The 16,708-nt window shown below is 38.0% G+C and overlaps 2 long non-coding RNA genes across 2 annotated transcripts; both read left to right on the top strand.

The window, feature by feature from the left end:
• The first annotated feature begins 4,084 nt into the window (after positions 1 to 4,084).
• On the top strand, positions 4,085 to 4,745 carry LOC119785678. Its single transcript, XR_005281075.1, has 3 exons — positions 4,085 to 4,331; positions 4,417 to 4,483; positions 4,592 to 4,745. It is a non-coding gene; the product is annotated as an uncharacterized LOC119785678 (long non-coding RNA).
• Positions 4,746 to 9,855: 5,110 nt separating this feature from the next.
• LOC119785675 lies at positions 9,856 to 10,515 on the top strand. The gene is made up of 3 exons (XR_005281074.1): positions 9,856 to 10,102; positions 10,188 to 10,254; positions 10,362 to 10,515. It is a non-coding gene; the product is annotated as an uncharacterized LOC119785675 (long non-coding RNA).
• Positions 10,516 to 16,708: the final 6,193 nt, after the last annotated feature.

Below are 16,708 nucleotides of genomic sequence, written 5' to 3'. Positions count from 1 at the left end.
ACCTTTCTTCTGACGAATCATTTAATGATAATAAAATCAGCATTGTTGAATTAGGAAAAATGGCTTTTTAATTAACCTTATAGTTTGCAAAGTATCTGATTGGTGTTCCTTTTAACACTCAGGAAGATGATATGATGCAGAATGTTATATAGCAAATTTTGTGGGGTATGAGGCCCTGAGAATATCATTAGTGACTTTCACCAGTGCTGTTTCAGTGCTATGATGACCAGACTCAAACACATTTGTTTAGAAACAATTTTCTCAGGATAATATTTGAATGATGTGATGTTACAGTAATACCTTTAAAAGACACCTGCCTTCAAGAGCTGGACTTTGAGATTCCAGCGTTTGGCATCATATAATGCACATAATCACAGACTTTTTTTAACTGTGCAAAAATATTCAGTAAGGTAAACAATCATGATACTTAGATCTCAACATATAGGGGTAACATATTAAAGAGACAATACTTTAAAGAAGTAAAAACACACACACAAAAAAAGCACAGGTTTGATTATGATTATAAATTATTACTCAGTAAGAACATAATCTCTTGAATATCACAAGGCTGGCATTGTAAAAAAGAAACCTGGTGTACAAGAGGCTTTTGGGGGTTAATATGACTGTTTTCTGCTGTTAACGGCAGTTAGGTTGAATTCGTTAAGCTTCTTGTGCACGTTTTGACAGAAAACTTATGGGTAACATGGAGATTTTGGGAAGGGTTTCACAAAGAGCTTAATCATCTGTTATAGGCCTTTTGGGAAGATTCTATCATGTGTGCCTGATTACTGCCTCAAAGAGTAGCAAGGGGAAGTGGAAGTGACAGAGGGCACATAATCAAGTATCTTCTTAACAATCTTCTGCTTCATTTTAATGGTATCAAACTTGACTGCACTAAGTAAGAACATGAACGACATAATAACTAATTCATTTTATAACTGAAATGTAATCACTTGTGCTACAGTTTCATTAAATGCAAAATGTTGAGGACTTTACTCTTGGTGAGAGTGGCAATTCTCACCATTATAAAGTGATGAATATCTTCTCATCTTGTTTAACTTATGTTTTCTTTTGTATTTTTTATGCTACTCTGGGGCATTGAAAAATGCACACATTCTGGCTTCTTACACACAACTAACACACCCAGTTCCCCGCGGGGACAATTTCATCTTTTCTTCTTTTTCCTGTTTTTCCCTTTCCTGTTCTACTTACATTGCAGTGTCCACATAATCTGTAATACCTCCTGCATAATCATAATAAAGCAATTTATATGCGTAAATCAAGCGGAACACTATGGCGATAGCCGTACTGCTCCACTTGTGAAAGCAAAATTTGTTGGGCCCTTTTTTTGACATCAAGACAATTATTCTTATTGCCACATTGCCACACAGGACACTGTTAAAAACAAAAAATAAATAAATAAATAAATAAAAATGGAAATATATTTTATTGTGTATTTATTTAAATCAAAACCTGCTCAAAACATGGATCTATAAATATTTTTACATGCAGAGGTTTAACAAAGTTTTTGCACAACTTTTGTCTTGTAAAAATCACATTATTTTAAAATGAGATGAAAAAAATGGGTTAAAGGAATAGTACACCCAAAACATGATTAGCCTTCATTTTCTACTCACCCCCATGCTGAACAAAACTCTGGAGTACTTTTTTGATATCTCAAATGCATCTGGAGATCTGGGAGGCTTCTTGCTGTCTGCTGACATTCAAATAATGGAGGTCTATGGCGCCCGAGACAGAAAGGTCCACAAAAGTCCACAAAAACTTGTCAATATTCCTCCATACTGCTCGTCCAATGTAATCCAAGTGTCCTGAGTGGGTAGCATCCAGAATTTACTCGAAACGAAGTCATTTAGAACGTTTTAGAGCCTAAACAGTAGTGTATAGGATTTCCTAATAGCGCCCCCATGCGCGCTCGCGATTCTACGGAAGCCCGCAGACCAAACCAGCGCATTCAGCTCGGCAAAGAACTCATGCTCTTCCTCAACACTGAAGTCCTCAGACATTTTTCTTTCGTTGTTTCTTTCTTTGCACAGGTTAACAGCACATTTCTTCTTCTACGCTTGCATTATCGGCAGACCAGACGCTGAATGCGCACTTTCTTCCGGTTTGGTCTGCCGGCTTCCGTAGAATCGTGAGCGCGCATGGGGGCGCTATTAGGAAATCCTATACACTACTGTTTATGCTCTAAAAACATTCTAAATGACTTCGTTTCGAGTAAATTCTGGATGCTACCCACTCAGGACACTTGGATTACATTGGACGAGCAGTATGGAGGAATATTGACACGTTTTTGTGGACTTTTATGGACCTTTCTGTCTCGGGCGCCATGGACCTCCATTATTTGAATGTCAGCAGACAGCAAGAAGCCTCCCAGATCTCCAGATGCATTTGAGATATCAAAAAAGTACTCCAGAGTGTTGTTCAGCATGGAGGTGAGTAGAAAATGAAGGCTAATCATGTTTTGGGTGTACTATTCCTTTAAGATTTTATATTCGAAATTAAGAAATTCATCATACACAAAAATGCCCCTCTTTTATTTTCTATTAAATCATAAACTGTAATAAAAAAAAAATGTCAGCCATCCCAATCAACACTGCCTGGGTATATAATGCCAAAGAAACCTATTGGAAGTGAATCTAAGAGAACCTATTATTATATCATCCTTATTTAAAACCAACTCTGCTCTGCATAAACCAATAATTATTACATTAAAATGTTATGATTGGCATTTCACCCTTTTATGAGCCTCAGCTTACTGTCACTTGTGGCCTTTATTTTCGTTAGATCGCATCAAACATCAGACTTCTTAAAAGAGGTTGTTTTTGGTTGAAAACATCTATTTCACCTGATAGCATGACTCAATTTTATAACTGGAGCACATTTGCTGCTTTTGTTTTCATAAGGTAAATATCTTACAGTATCACAGCCTGCTGGCCACACAGCCATATGCAGGGAAATCTAATTAGTTTGGTTCTAGATGCAGGAATTCCCAAACATATCAGTCTGTTATCCGAAAAGATCCCCAAAACAAACAAGCAAACAAACAAAACAAAACAAAAAGAGAAAAAAAAAAAAAAAAAAAAAAAGCAATGCAAAAGACTGGGAAGTCCGTGAAGATAGATATAATTACCTCATTCTTTTTTATTTATAGGTATAAGTTATTTCATGTCACTTGGCAAAATAAATCCCACGCTCTCCAGAGAATATTTAGAGACAGTAATCTATGCCTTCGTCACTACCTGGCTGGATTACTGTATTGTACTTTGGCTCCAACATTGCTTGTCTCCAGAGAGTGCTTTTATTGCACTTATTTTAGCCTCATAACAATGGCTCCCTGTCCATTTTAGGATTTGCCTTAAAGTCCTATTTTTCCTAAGTCTCTCTGAGGTTTTAAATAAGAGGGTGTATCTTAAATGGCTCCTTAAACATATCTCTTTGCCTTGGCTTTTGACACTATGTTGATCTTAGCCTGTGATGTTAAATTATTTTCTATTACTGATTTTGTTATGTTTGTTTTATGCTTTTATGGTTTTTATTTAAATCCTCTGAGGGTGGTTATTGGTTTCCTGTTGTTCATTGTGCAGCACTTCAGTCCTTTGGACATTTTTAAGTTGTTTTGATAGAAAGTCAAATAGCATTGGGTGGAATATATATATATATATATATATACATCCATATTCATATTGATTAATTCAGTTGCATCATTCGTGTAACCAAAAATGGTTTCATTACATCAGCTGACCATATGCAATTTGTCCTCTTTGGTAAACCAGAGCATAATAAGTTATAATCTAAGTCATAAATTTAAAGGATGGCTCTTTAGATAATATGTAATATTAATATGACTTTTTTAACAAGTGCATTTATATATTGTTTATTAGCTAAGGTTGTGACAACCTGCTTGTTGCACAGAGCTGGCTGCACCGTTATTCATAAACCCTCCTGCTTCTTCACAGCTCAAGACACACCTTCTTTACGCCCATTTAACACATGCACTTACCTGATTGGTCCGCTGTTCAATCTGACTCCTAGCTCCAGTTTGAAAAAGTCAGTGTCTCAGCAGACAGCGTAACAGAAACAGCTGCTGCTACTACGTCTGCATATTCCGTTCTATCGACCAGTAACAAAGTCAGTCCGAGGCCGTTTAATCCCTCGTGCTTTCAGTATTTTGCCACTGTTCTGGATCCCACCGATCATTAAGGAAAAGGAGAAAACCAAACAAACAAAGAAACTTCATTCTGTGCTCCTGCCGTGCTGACGTGTCATCACAATTACCCGGAAGCCGGTGACATCACAGTTAAAGGTCCTCCGTAAGTGCTATACTTACTGATAATATAAATTAATAATTTTGCCCCATTACAAAAAATAAAATAAATTTTAAATATATTCATCTAGTGAAACCAACAACAGAAAACCTGTTCCAGCGCCTGCCTCTGAGCAAGATTATTTTCTCATCAGACCTGTAAGTCCATTCTATGTATGTTTGTTTGTGCTGTTTTTTTTATGCAATTGTAGGACTTTTGTTGTGTATAGACACTTATGTTTTTTATTTTCTCTTGTTATTTCACAGCTCTTGCTGTGGGGCAATCTATATTGGAGCCCTAATCCGTTGGATTATAATGGACATTTATTTTTGGAGAAGAATTTTGTGATTATTTTTTGATGGCTATATATTTATTTTTCTTTTTGAAATACAAGGACTGTTAAGCCTAATTTTTTGTTGTCTTTTTGTGAAAAGTTTTCATTCCTTATTTGTTAGGGTCTACACACGCAAAAGTGTATGGTCCTTGTGTGACTGGTTTAAAAATCTATATATATTGATCCTACTTGTCAGGAGGGATACCTGACTGGCACCGCTAAAAAGTGACAAATACCCTGTTAAAAAAAAAACTAAAACTAAAATAATTAACCTTGTAAAAACCGTCACATAAAATATTGGCACCTAACATGGGACTCGAACCCATGACCCTGAGATTAAGAGTCTCATGCTCAAGCATCAACAAACTGAGCTGCTAAAGGAATTCAGCAAGCTACTTGTCCCGGTTACAACCAGCATTTCCACTTTGCAAGATGATGTTTCTCGCCTAAAGGGAGAGCTCATGTCTTTGCAACTATCCATAAAGACTATGACTGAGGACATTAGAGCCGGAATCAAACCAGCTCAAACCTGTCAACAGAATACAGAAATGGATCAAACTGCACAGACAATCTACCATAGCCTACCAGAAACAACATCACTTACCAGCAAACCCCGGTGGGAATCTACTGCTCAGCCTGGGATGACAGGTGTCCAAGTAGCACCAGGTGGCGCTACCTTTTTACTTAATAGAAGTCGAGACCTGGGGAAAAGTCCTGTTAAATTGTTATTTCCAACTTATGGAAAATTAGAAGACACCCCCGACCCTCTGCAGTATCTGGAACGCTGTGAGGATTATTTGGCCCTTCATTCCTTAACTGATGAGGAACTCATGGCTACCCTACGGAATGTGTTGCATGGCACAGCCAGAGATTGGTGGGACGTAGCCAGACACAAGGTGCATACCTGGACTGACTTCCGAAAACAGTTCCAGGCTGCTTTTCTTTCTGAAGATTATGAGGATGAGCTTGCAGAACGTGTAAGGACCAGAGTCCAAGGAGAGAATGAAAGCATCAGGGATTTTGAGTACATGTACCAATCCCTATGCAGACGCTGGAAACCACAAATTTCAGAGGAAGAAATTGTCAAGCTGCTTCTGAAAAACATAAATCCAACACTGGCCAGTCAGCTAAGGAGTAGTAGGCTAACTACTGTGGATGAACTTGTCCGCCTGGGACAACAGCTAGAGAAGGATCGAGAACATCAGCAACAGTATGAGTACCGGAAACAAGCAAGTTTACCATCTAAAATAAATGAACCTAAACCTCATGACAATGAAAACACAGTAAGGCAAAGACAACCAAATTACAACCGAAATAACAATCGGCCACACCAACCATTCTGCTGGCGTTGTAAAGGAAATCATCCTCCAGCAACTTGCCCCCATGGTGGTAACAATCGATCATTTTCTCCAAACCTCCCTCAGCCAAGTAGCAGTTCATCCCAACTCCCATCAGCTCAAAGTTCAGCGACTCTTGGTTCCCTCACAAACTCTCAACTTCTGGACCAAACCTGTTCTCCAGCCACATCAACAACTAAACCTCTGCCTTCTCAGTTGATGGTTCCCATCACCGTCAGTTCCTGGAAAGGAGCTGCTATCTTGGACACAGGTTCTTCTTATACTCTGATGAATGAGAGAGTATGGAATGAAATCAATGGAGTGATAAAGCCTTGGACGAGAGGACCATTATATTTGGCTGATGGTGAAGGACGGCATCCCCTGGGATGGAGCGAAATCACTATCACATTGCAAAAACAGTCAATCACCTTACCATGCGTTATTCTATCTGCTCAAAACCTCACTTTTCCTGCTGTCCTTGGTCTTGATTTCATCTCCCTCTCTGGCCTGCAGTTTGATGTGTCAGAAAAACGTTATTGGTTCAAGTTCAACAGAAAACAACATTACAACTTTCTTCAAGAGTTTGCATGTTGGCCAAATGAACCCCATCAGCAACTTGCCTTTTTCTCTGCAGTGGCTCCTGCTACTCTGGTTGCCCTTGGGACCAATGATGAACTGTTGCAGAGGGCAGTTCACACTACACACCAGGATGACTTTGGGAAACAGTCATTGTTATGCCAACTGCGTAACAATTCTGATGTATGTACCACAGAGTTGGGCTGCACGAATGTACTTACTCACAAGATTTACCTTTCTCAAGATGTGCCAATTAAACAAAAACCATATCGAGTCTCACCTGCTAAACTTCAGATGATTAGGGAGCATGTAGATGAAATGCTGGAGAATGACATCATTGAACCATCCACATCTCCATACGCCGCTCCTGTTGTCTTGGTGCCTAAAAAAAATGACCCCAAACTACGTTTTTGTGTCGACTTCAGAAAACTAAATGCAGTCACACATACAGATGCATATCCATTGCCAAACATTCAGGAAATCCTGGAGTCTCTTTCTGGAGCAGTGATTTTCACTACACTAGACTTGAACAGTGGTTACTGGCAAGTCCGCATGGATCCAGAAAGCTGTGAAAAAACTGCATTTGTCTGTCCATATGGCCTCTTCCAATTTAAGGTTATGCCATTTGGCCTGAAAAATGCTCCAGCTACATTTCAACGACTTATGGAAGTAGTATTGGGTGAACTCAGAGGTAAAATTTGTTTTGTATATTTGGATGACATCATCATTTACTCAACCACTTACCATCAGCACAGTGCCGATATACAAGCCGTGTTGGACAAACTTCGTGAAGCCAACCTTACAGTCAACATGAAGAAAAGCCAGTTTTTCCGTTCCTCCATAAAATTTCTGGGACACATAGTATCCTCATCTGGTGTTGAGGTAGATCCAGACAAGATTAAAGCCATTCAAGAATTTCCTGTACCCCAGAATATTAAACAGCTTCAAAGATTTCTGGGAATGGCTGGCTGGTATCATCGTTTTGTGCCTGATTTTTCTGCCTTGACAGAACCACTCAATGCTCTAAAGCGAAAAGGAGTCAAATTCCTTTGGACACCATCTTGCCAAAAATCATTTGATGCTCTGAAAACTCACCTGGTCTCTCCACCCATTCTGGGTCATCCAGATTTCAAACTGCCATTCATTGTTTATACTGATGCTAGTGATGTGGGTTTGGGAGCCGTTCTAGCTCAGCAGACTGGGTTAGGCACCGAGCAAGTCCTGGCCTTTGCCAGCCGAACTCTAAATAAAGCTGAAAGGAACTACTCTACTACTGAGCAAGAATGTCTTGCTGTTGTTTGGGCCATTGAAAAGTGGAGATATTACCTTGAAGGACGACACTTCACCGTTGTGACTGACCATTCACCTCTGATCTGGGTTTTTAAAACTCATAAACCTAGCACTCGGCTGATCCGGTGGGCTCTTCGTCTGCAAGAATTCTCCTTCACAGTGGAATATCGAAAAGGAAAGTATAACACTGTTCCAGATGCTCTGTCACGAGCCCCAATCAATGCCTCTGACCATTCACCAGTTACCTGTGCTGTCGTACTCCGGTCGCAACGTGACACTTCTCACCCACTCCAAGTGACAGATGAGAACATCTGGAAGGCTCAGCAGCAGGATCCTTTCGCACAAAACATTTACCAACAAATAATGGACAAAGGAACAGTACATGAGTCGCCAACAATAAAGTACACTATCCTGGAAGACAAGGTTTACAGAGTTGTTCAATTACCACACAAAACTCTTTACCAAGTCTATATTCCACCATCACTCCGTCAACAGTTACTTCATCACAATCATAATGACCCTTTATCTGGACATTTTGGACGATACAAAACCTACAAACGGTTACAAGCCTTGGTGTATTGGCCGAGGATGAGCATTGATGTTCGGGACTATGTGAGATCCTGTCAAGTCTGTCAAATGTACAAACCTGAAACCCGAAAAGCTCCTGGCAAGTTGCAACAGACAGAGGTGAGTGCATCATGGGAGATGTTGGGCGTGGACCTTATGGGACCCTTTCCACGGAGTTCTACTGGTAATGTCCATCTACTTGTTTTTGTGGATTATTTCTCACGGTGGGTTGAAATGTTTCCCCTCCGCAAAGCTACTGCAGAAATAATTTCCCAATACTTGACCAGAGAGATTTTGACACGATGGGGAGTGCCAACATACATTCTCTCTGATCAAGGTCCACAATTTATTTCTTCTGTATTCGAGGAGACCTGTAAAAGATGGAATCTCACACCAAAGAAAACCTCTGCATATCACCCACAAACTAACCTTACGGAGAGAGTTAATCGCAACATCAAGGCTATGCTCTCATCCTATGTCAGTAACAAACATAAGAGTTGGGATAAATACCTACCGGAATTTCGGTTTGCTTTAAACTCTGCAGTGCATGAATCTACTGGTGTGACTCCAGCTGAGCTCAACATTGGACGACCTCTGAAAGGGCCTTTGGATGAAGAGCTGAGTCCAACCCTTTGTGACCCTGACACACCTGTCTATGCTACAGTAAAACAGATTGCTGAGCTCCGTGAATTTGCTGATGTCAATCTGAAAAAAGCTAAGCAGCGACAGAAACACAACTATGACCGTGGAAGAAGAGATGGAAACTTCTCAGAAAGAGACCGTGTATGGATTCGTTCACACCCTTTATCAAAGGCTGATCAATCTTTTATGGCCAAACTTGCTCCACGATGGAAAGGTCCTTACAGAATCATGAAAAGGACTGGCCCTGTAAATTATGAAGTGGTTCTGGAGGATACTGGAGAAGATCTCCGCGTGGTTCATATATCGCAGATCAAACCTTGTTTTCCTACAGCAGAAGAAGTGGAAAAAGAGCAACACAGAAAAGTTCAGGAACTGTTCCATGAGGAAAGCGACCATGAAGATTTCCATGGTTTCACTTCTTCTGACTTTTAAATAAAAGTAGATAACTTCTAATAGAGAGTTGAGCATTTAAATTACCTCTCTCATAAGAATGTCAACACATTGATCGCATACAAAACAGCAAGCTTGGAGAAAATCTAAGATTGAAGTAATGAGGCGTATAAAGGATTTTTCACCCTACTAGCTCGGGACTTCTCAAGGGGGGGGGTGTGTGACAACCTGCTTGTTGCACAGAGCTGGCTGCACCGTTATTCATAAACCCTCCTGCTTCTTCACAGCTCAAGACACACCTTCTTTACGCCCATTTAACACATGCACTTACCTGATTGGTCCGCTGTTCAATCTGACTCCTAGCTCCAGTTTGAAAAAGTCAGTGTCTCAGCAGACAGCGTAACAGAAACAGCTGCTGCTACTACGTCTGCATATTCCGTTCTATCGACCAGTAACAAAGTCAGTCCGAGGCCGTTTAATCCCTCGTGCTTTCAGTATTTTGCCACTGTTCTGGATCCCACCGATCATTAAGGAAAAGGAGAAAACCAAACAAACAAAGAAACTTCATTCTGTGCTCCTGCCGTGCTGACGTGTCATCACAATTACCCGGAAGCCGGTGACATCACAGTTAAAGGTCCTCCGTAAGTGCTATACTTACTGATAATATAAATTAATAATTTTGCCCCATTACAAAAAATAAAATAAATTTTAAATATATTCATCTAGTGAAACCAACAACAGAAAACCTGTTCCAGCGCCTGCCTCTGAGCAAGATTATTTTCTCATCAGACCTGTAAGTCCATTCTATGTATGTTTGTTTGTGCTGTTTTTTTATGCAATTGTAGGACTTTTGTTGTGTATAGACACTTATGTTTTTTATTTTCTCTTGTTATTTCACAGCTCTTGCTGTGGGGCAATCTATATTGGAGCCCTAATCCGTTGGATTATAATGGACATTTATTTTTGGAGAAGAATTTTGTGATTATTTTTTGATGGCTATATATTTATTTTTCTTTTTGAAATACAAGGACTGTTAAGCCTAATTTTTTGTTGTCTTTTTGTGAAAAGTTTTCATTCCTTATTTGTTAGGGTCTACACACGCAAAAGTGTATGGTCCTTGTGTGACTGGTTTAAAAATCTATATATATTGATCCTACTTGTCAGGAGGGATACCTGACTGGCACCGCTAAAAAGTGACAAATACCCTGTTAAAAAAAAAACTAAAACTAAAATAATTAACCTTGTAAAAACCGTCACAAGGTGACCTGATCGGAACAAAATCATGTAGACTTTAGGAAATTCATTATTCCAGTGCTTTACAGATACAGTACTGTCTTCTTGGAACCTTGACACCCATTATCAGTCTCTGTTCATGTGTCATCTCCTCACACATTTATGCTCTATTAAAACCATTAAGTAGAATTAGGTCTTTTTTAATTGAAACCCTTTTCGTCTTTCTTGTGGATGCTTGTTGTCATGGAGACATAGCAGGTTTAGCAGATCAACATCTGTTTCACAGTCAAATTATGTTTAATCAGGTTGTCCTTCCTCTCTGCCAGGCTTCAAGTCCTTTTCCCTGCCTTTCTCCTTTATAACAGCTCCTGTTCATTATTCCTAAGCCCAGCCAAAGTGAGCTAATGAATAGAGTAATATTGACTCTTCTAGTCAGCATCCATTTGGAATAATAACGGTGTATATACAGTAATTTAAAAACATTTCTTGGCCTTCTGTGATTGCCATAAACCTGAGCTCGGAGCATGGGTTCTTTGACATTAAACAAGAAAAATAAATAAGTAGAGCTTCTATGTATTTTATTCAATCATGAAATAGTGACATTAAAATATTCTCATTTTAGTTTGATATCCTGTAGATTGTGATGGTATGTGTGTCAATTGATTGACAATAAACTATTCTTACAGTGTTTTAGAGCCCTCTGCTGGTCAAAAAAGTGAACAGCAGTGATAATATTCACAGATTAGTTCAAAAGCATGCTGAAAAACAAAACTTATATACATTTTTTTAATTAAATAAGTACTGAAAACACAGGAAAAACATCAAACAAAAACTGCACAAATAATGAAACAGACAATATGCAGTGCATTTTAAATGTTTTTTTGAATATATCTGGTTATGCAGAATATGGATCACCACATATAAGTTGTTACTAATATCTAAAGACTGGAAAGCATTATAATTGTGCAAAGGTGAAGATTGTGTATAAAGACCTCTAGCACCACAAAATCTTAAAAAAGGAAAACATTTTCTATAAAGAACCAAAGCAGAGAGAAGAGTGTTAGGTATTCTGCAGAGGCCTTGAAGTCAGGGATCAGAATCTTGTCAAGGATCAATAGATAGCCTTAGATTTTAGACTTTATGATATAATTTACACAGCCCATTATCTACTGTATGTCAAGTCCTAAAAAGTTATCAGCAAATACTGTTTGTAGCTTAAATAGCATTAATAAAAGAGAAGGCGGCAGTGCATTCACTATTCCATAACTGTTTTTTCTCATTGAGGAGAGAAAACCTCAAATATTATGAAGAGCAGTTATAATCCAGCTCAGGGATGTTATCTAGGGCACAGCAAAAACTGAACTAGATTAAGAGAAATAACTGGAATAAGAAGAAATATTTAAATTGTTTTGAAAGGGATTTGCTGAATGAGCCCAAGCATTCCAGGTAGTGAAGGGCTTATTCTCAGAGGATTTCTACTTCGATGGAGATTAACACAACTATCAGACAGAGTGAATGTTGCCAGTGTAAGGGTTTTTAATCATACTGTATGCTTCAGTAAAGACATTCCTTTAACAAATCCATGATGGCCCTTAAGATGGACACAAAGTGATGGGGAACATGATCACCTTTGAAACCTAAACCTTTCAAAAACCTTTTTATCTTCCATTTCTTTAACTTTCTTTTTTTTGCCTGATTATCACTGGTAAACATCATATTCTTTAGATAGTACAGTGGTAGCATTAATTTAACAATTTAAAAAGTGCACAACTTGCAAAAATAACCCAATTTTGAGTTATGCATGAATTGGGATTTTAAACTCACCTTCATGACACTTCAGATCATGCTTTGTTCTTTATTATGCAGTTTATAATAAAACTTGGATGATGTTTTATCTGTACCATTGTGGCCAGCTGCTTGAAGTGCATCCATTGTTAGTCTTTTTTCTAGCCAATCATTTTCTGACAGCATTAGCAGATTATATAGCAGCATTGCTGGTCCAGGCCTTCTTAGCCTGTCCAATTACTCTTCTTGAGGGCTTCAATGCATTTTTAAATACTTGATCATTAAGAGTTTTCTCAAATGTTTTTTTATTGTAGCTGATTAAAGTACAAGTTAACATTCTATAGACAGATCATAATTTGCACCCCTTCGCCATAGTTAGAAATACCTAGCTGTTTAAGCCAATGCCCTGTGTAATGTCTGAATAAATCATTGGAAGACAAATAGCAAAAATGGAGCCTAGGCGGAAGTTCAACTGAAGAAACTCATTGCTTTACTACATCCACCTGCGACGCAGCCAATCAGCTTTGAACCACACCTCCACGAAAGCCAATCGGCATCCAAAGTTCAGCTTTAAAGGTCTCCGATACGCAATGGGCGGTGGATGCGCTGTGTGACTTCATTCAGATGACACCGTTTAAACCCACCTCCATCCCCTCCTCCACCATTGTAGCTAAAGCTTCATCAGAGTGTCATTCCTCCTGGACTCTTACTGCGTTTCCTGTCTCATCTTAACTGGTCCTACAGAAGACCACCACGTTGAGCCTGGTTCTGCCAGAAGTTTCTTCCACATGGGAGGGTTTTTCTTCTTCACTGTCGCTTCATGCTTGCTCATCATGGACAGGTTCTCTCAACCTGTGTTATCCAACTGGACTTCCATCTTCCAGGTCACTGAGTGAAGCTCTAATATCAGCTAACACAATCCATTGGATCTCCTCATAACCAGCAGTCTACAGACTGACCAACTTCATCTATCTCCACTCCAATAAATCAATACATTTCTTTTTATTGTCTTTTCTCTCATGTTAGTTTTTCAAATTGAATTTATGTTAAATAAAGTTGCATATTTGCTCCAGATTGGCTTCAGGATACACTTACTTCTCAATGAATTATCAGTCATTTAAAAGCAAATTAAATGCCAAAGTCAGACTTAATTTATTTCATGCAAGTTATTTTGCTCTACACATGTATGAATTTATATTTCCCAAATAATGGTTCAATCCAAACCCTAAGGAATCAGTAACTGTACAGTTATCTGTTTAACTAATCAAACTTTAACTTTAAAAAATGACTGTTACTGTTTGATCAACCTTCTTTTGTTGTGATATAGGAACTTCATATCAATCACCTTTATTCCAATTAAAACAACTGCCCGTTACCCTTTAAATACATTCAACTCCCTGAGTTAATAAAGGAGTTAATAATGAGCCATGGAAACTAGATATTGTCCTGTTTTATACTTCAACATTATCTATTTTCTCTTATGTATTTTCCCAAGACAAAAATAGCTAAATTGTTATTCCACAAATGGACAAGAGATCCTTACACATTCCAAAAACTACAGACAACAGAAAAATAAACAAACAGAAATAAACAAACACAAACAAAATGGCAAAATATAAACGATGCAATTTTCTAATTATGAATGAATGACTGTATGAATGAATGAATGCATGAATAGGAATTTTAATAAAAAGCAAACTATTTTACTGTAACCCAACTTTGGATAAAAGAAGACATCTCTCTTAATGGTATGGTGGAGAATGTTCTTTTTCTGGGTGGATCATCAAAATAAGTGGCCCTCCTAATTGTCAATCATTCTGGTGATGTGTTAACATAAAGCCGTCCTACCTGCTCATCCCCATTTCCCCTACCGATGGTGAGTCTGACATACTGAAAAAATTGCAAAAATCTTTTGGAAAGTATTAAAGATGCAAACAGCAAATTTTAAACAGAGCGTGCACAAGGAGAAATAGGCTTGTGCATGCTCTTGCATGCGTTCAATAGACGTTCCCTCTCTGGAGCGGGTTGCGCATGTGATTTTTTTTTTTTAAGTGGAGAGGGCAGATCTTTGTGAAATTTGTGAAAATCCTCCACTATCCCTTTAAGACTTAGTCTCATCTGACCTAAGAATGAAAACACCTTATAACACATTCTGTTGCCGTCCTTCAAAGCAAAACCCTCCATTTAATGCCTGTGGGGTCTTTGTGGTTCTCAGGTGAAACATTATGTCATGATGTGGCAGGCTGTATGTATAAAATGCTTCTTTAACCATTATATAATTTAATATATATATAATATATCATATATATAATTTCCAACCTCATGCAGGAGAATTGTGTGGCCTTGCAGGTGAGACAGAAGAAGTGAAAACGTTTATAGTGAGTAACTAGGATAAATTAATATATGGAATAAACCTGTCAGTATTTACAGCCATTGAAATTACATTGATTCATTTAAATTGTCTGAAAAGGGGTGTGAAGAAGTAAAACTTATTTTTCATACCCCCTCTCCCTCTAATTGTGCTTAAATTAACTTGAGTGAACTTCCTGTTAAACTTCTGGTTTTTATCCAATATTCATATACAAACACACACAAAAAAAATCTAAAGATAATATAAGAGTATTAATAGAATATTAGAGTAGCAGTAGTCAACGTAACATGTTGTTCTCTGGACCTGCAGCTAAAAAAATGAGCCCGTAACATCATCAATGTCCCCTCACACCCCCACCATGGAGAGTTCTCCCTGCTCGCCTCTGGGGAGAAGCTTTGCAGTATTCAATGCAGGACCAGCAGATTCTGCAACAGCTTCTTCCCCACTGCCATGAGACAGCTGAACTGTTGAGACAACTCTAAATCAAGGCACAGACTCAAACACCAAACCAAAATACTGCATATTTGCACCATATATATTTGTCTTGAAGTGCTCTTCCATATCAGTGCATTTTTGCACTGTTTTTTTTTTTTTTTTCCCACACTGCTTACAATTGATCACTGCTGCACTTTATGGAATGGAAATGTTCCTTTCTAAGCTTTTCTAAGCTGCTTGCAAAATGAAATTTAATTTTATATACATACAGACAATAAAAGTTGTCTAGGAAAACAGGCCCAAAAGACCAGCTCTCCGCCCTGCCTGATACCTGGCCCTAGGCCAATCTTCTGTATTCTTTAGATTTCAACAAATATACAGTATCATATGAAACACCAGGAAGTTCTTGCTATTCTTCCTTTTGAAAAGTAGCACTGATGTATTTTGCCTGCATGGGTTTTTAAATTCCAAATAATATTTATTAAAAGATACAATGAAGTGATGAAGTGGAATGATTTTCTACTCATTTTAAAATGTTATATGTGTTTCAAGAATAATTTTCATGTTATCTCTAACTGTAGTAACTCCATTGTATATATGCTTACACTAGATGGCAGCATTGTAACAATGGAAAAATTCAATGCTTCAAAGTACATCAAATATAACTTCAAGGTCATGAAGACTGTGCTGTACTTAGATATTATCAAACCCTTATCAGTTGTTCTGTAATCAGAATACAGCTTGTCTTTCATAATATTTGAAATGGACACTGTGTACTGCTTGTATATTTATATATTGAAAGTATTTTGATTGATCATAAGTTAAGAGGCAGCATATGTGGGCTGTGTTATGTACTTGGGTCCACAACGGGTTGTTTTTATCTTCATATCTACAATTTTCCCATTGTGGGACAATAAAGGGTTTTTCGATTCTATTCTTTTCTATTCTATTTGTTTTTATTACTAGATAAATCACTTTATGTTGCTCATGGCATGAAAACGCTTTATAAATAAAGTTTGATTGGATTTCATTTGACCATATATGCAGTGAAATCATAATATTGGTTAGCTGCCTGAAAATTTTATTTTAATTTGTTTGGATTTAAAATTTTAGTATATATGAAGATGTGAAAAACACAAACACAAAAAACATTAGTATGTTGCTCCTAACCTCTCTCCCCACTTTTATTCTCTTCTATTTACCTTTTAGGGATACAATAAGAGAGAAAACAAACCAACTAATATCTTCACTGCACTCTGAAAGGTCACTATATGATACGACCAAGGGGTTTGTTAAGATAATCTATTTTATTAGTTTTGTCCAAGGCAACCATAGAATATCTGTCAGGCAGTGTTGGGCAAGCTACTTGTCCAGTGTAGTGAGCTAAGCTATCAGCTACTCAACAATAAATTAAGCTTCACTA

The sequence above is a fragment of the Cyprinodon tularosa genome, unplaced genomic scaffold, assembly GCF_016077235.1.
Source record: "Cyprinodon tularosa strain WSP-4 unplaced genomic scaffold, ASM1607723v1 ctg107, whole genome shotgun sequence".
Classification (NCBI taxonomy): domain Eukaryota; kingdom Metazoa; phylum Chordata; class Actinopteri; order Cyprinodontiformes; family Cyprinodontidae; genus Cyprinodon; species Cyprinodon tularosa.
This window is presented reverse-complemented; position numbering and strand designations above follow the sequence as displayed.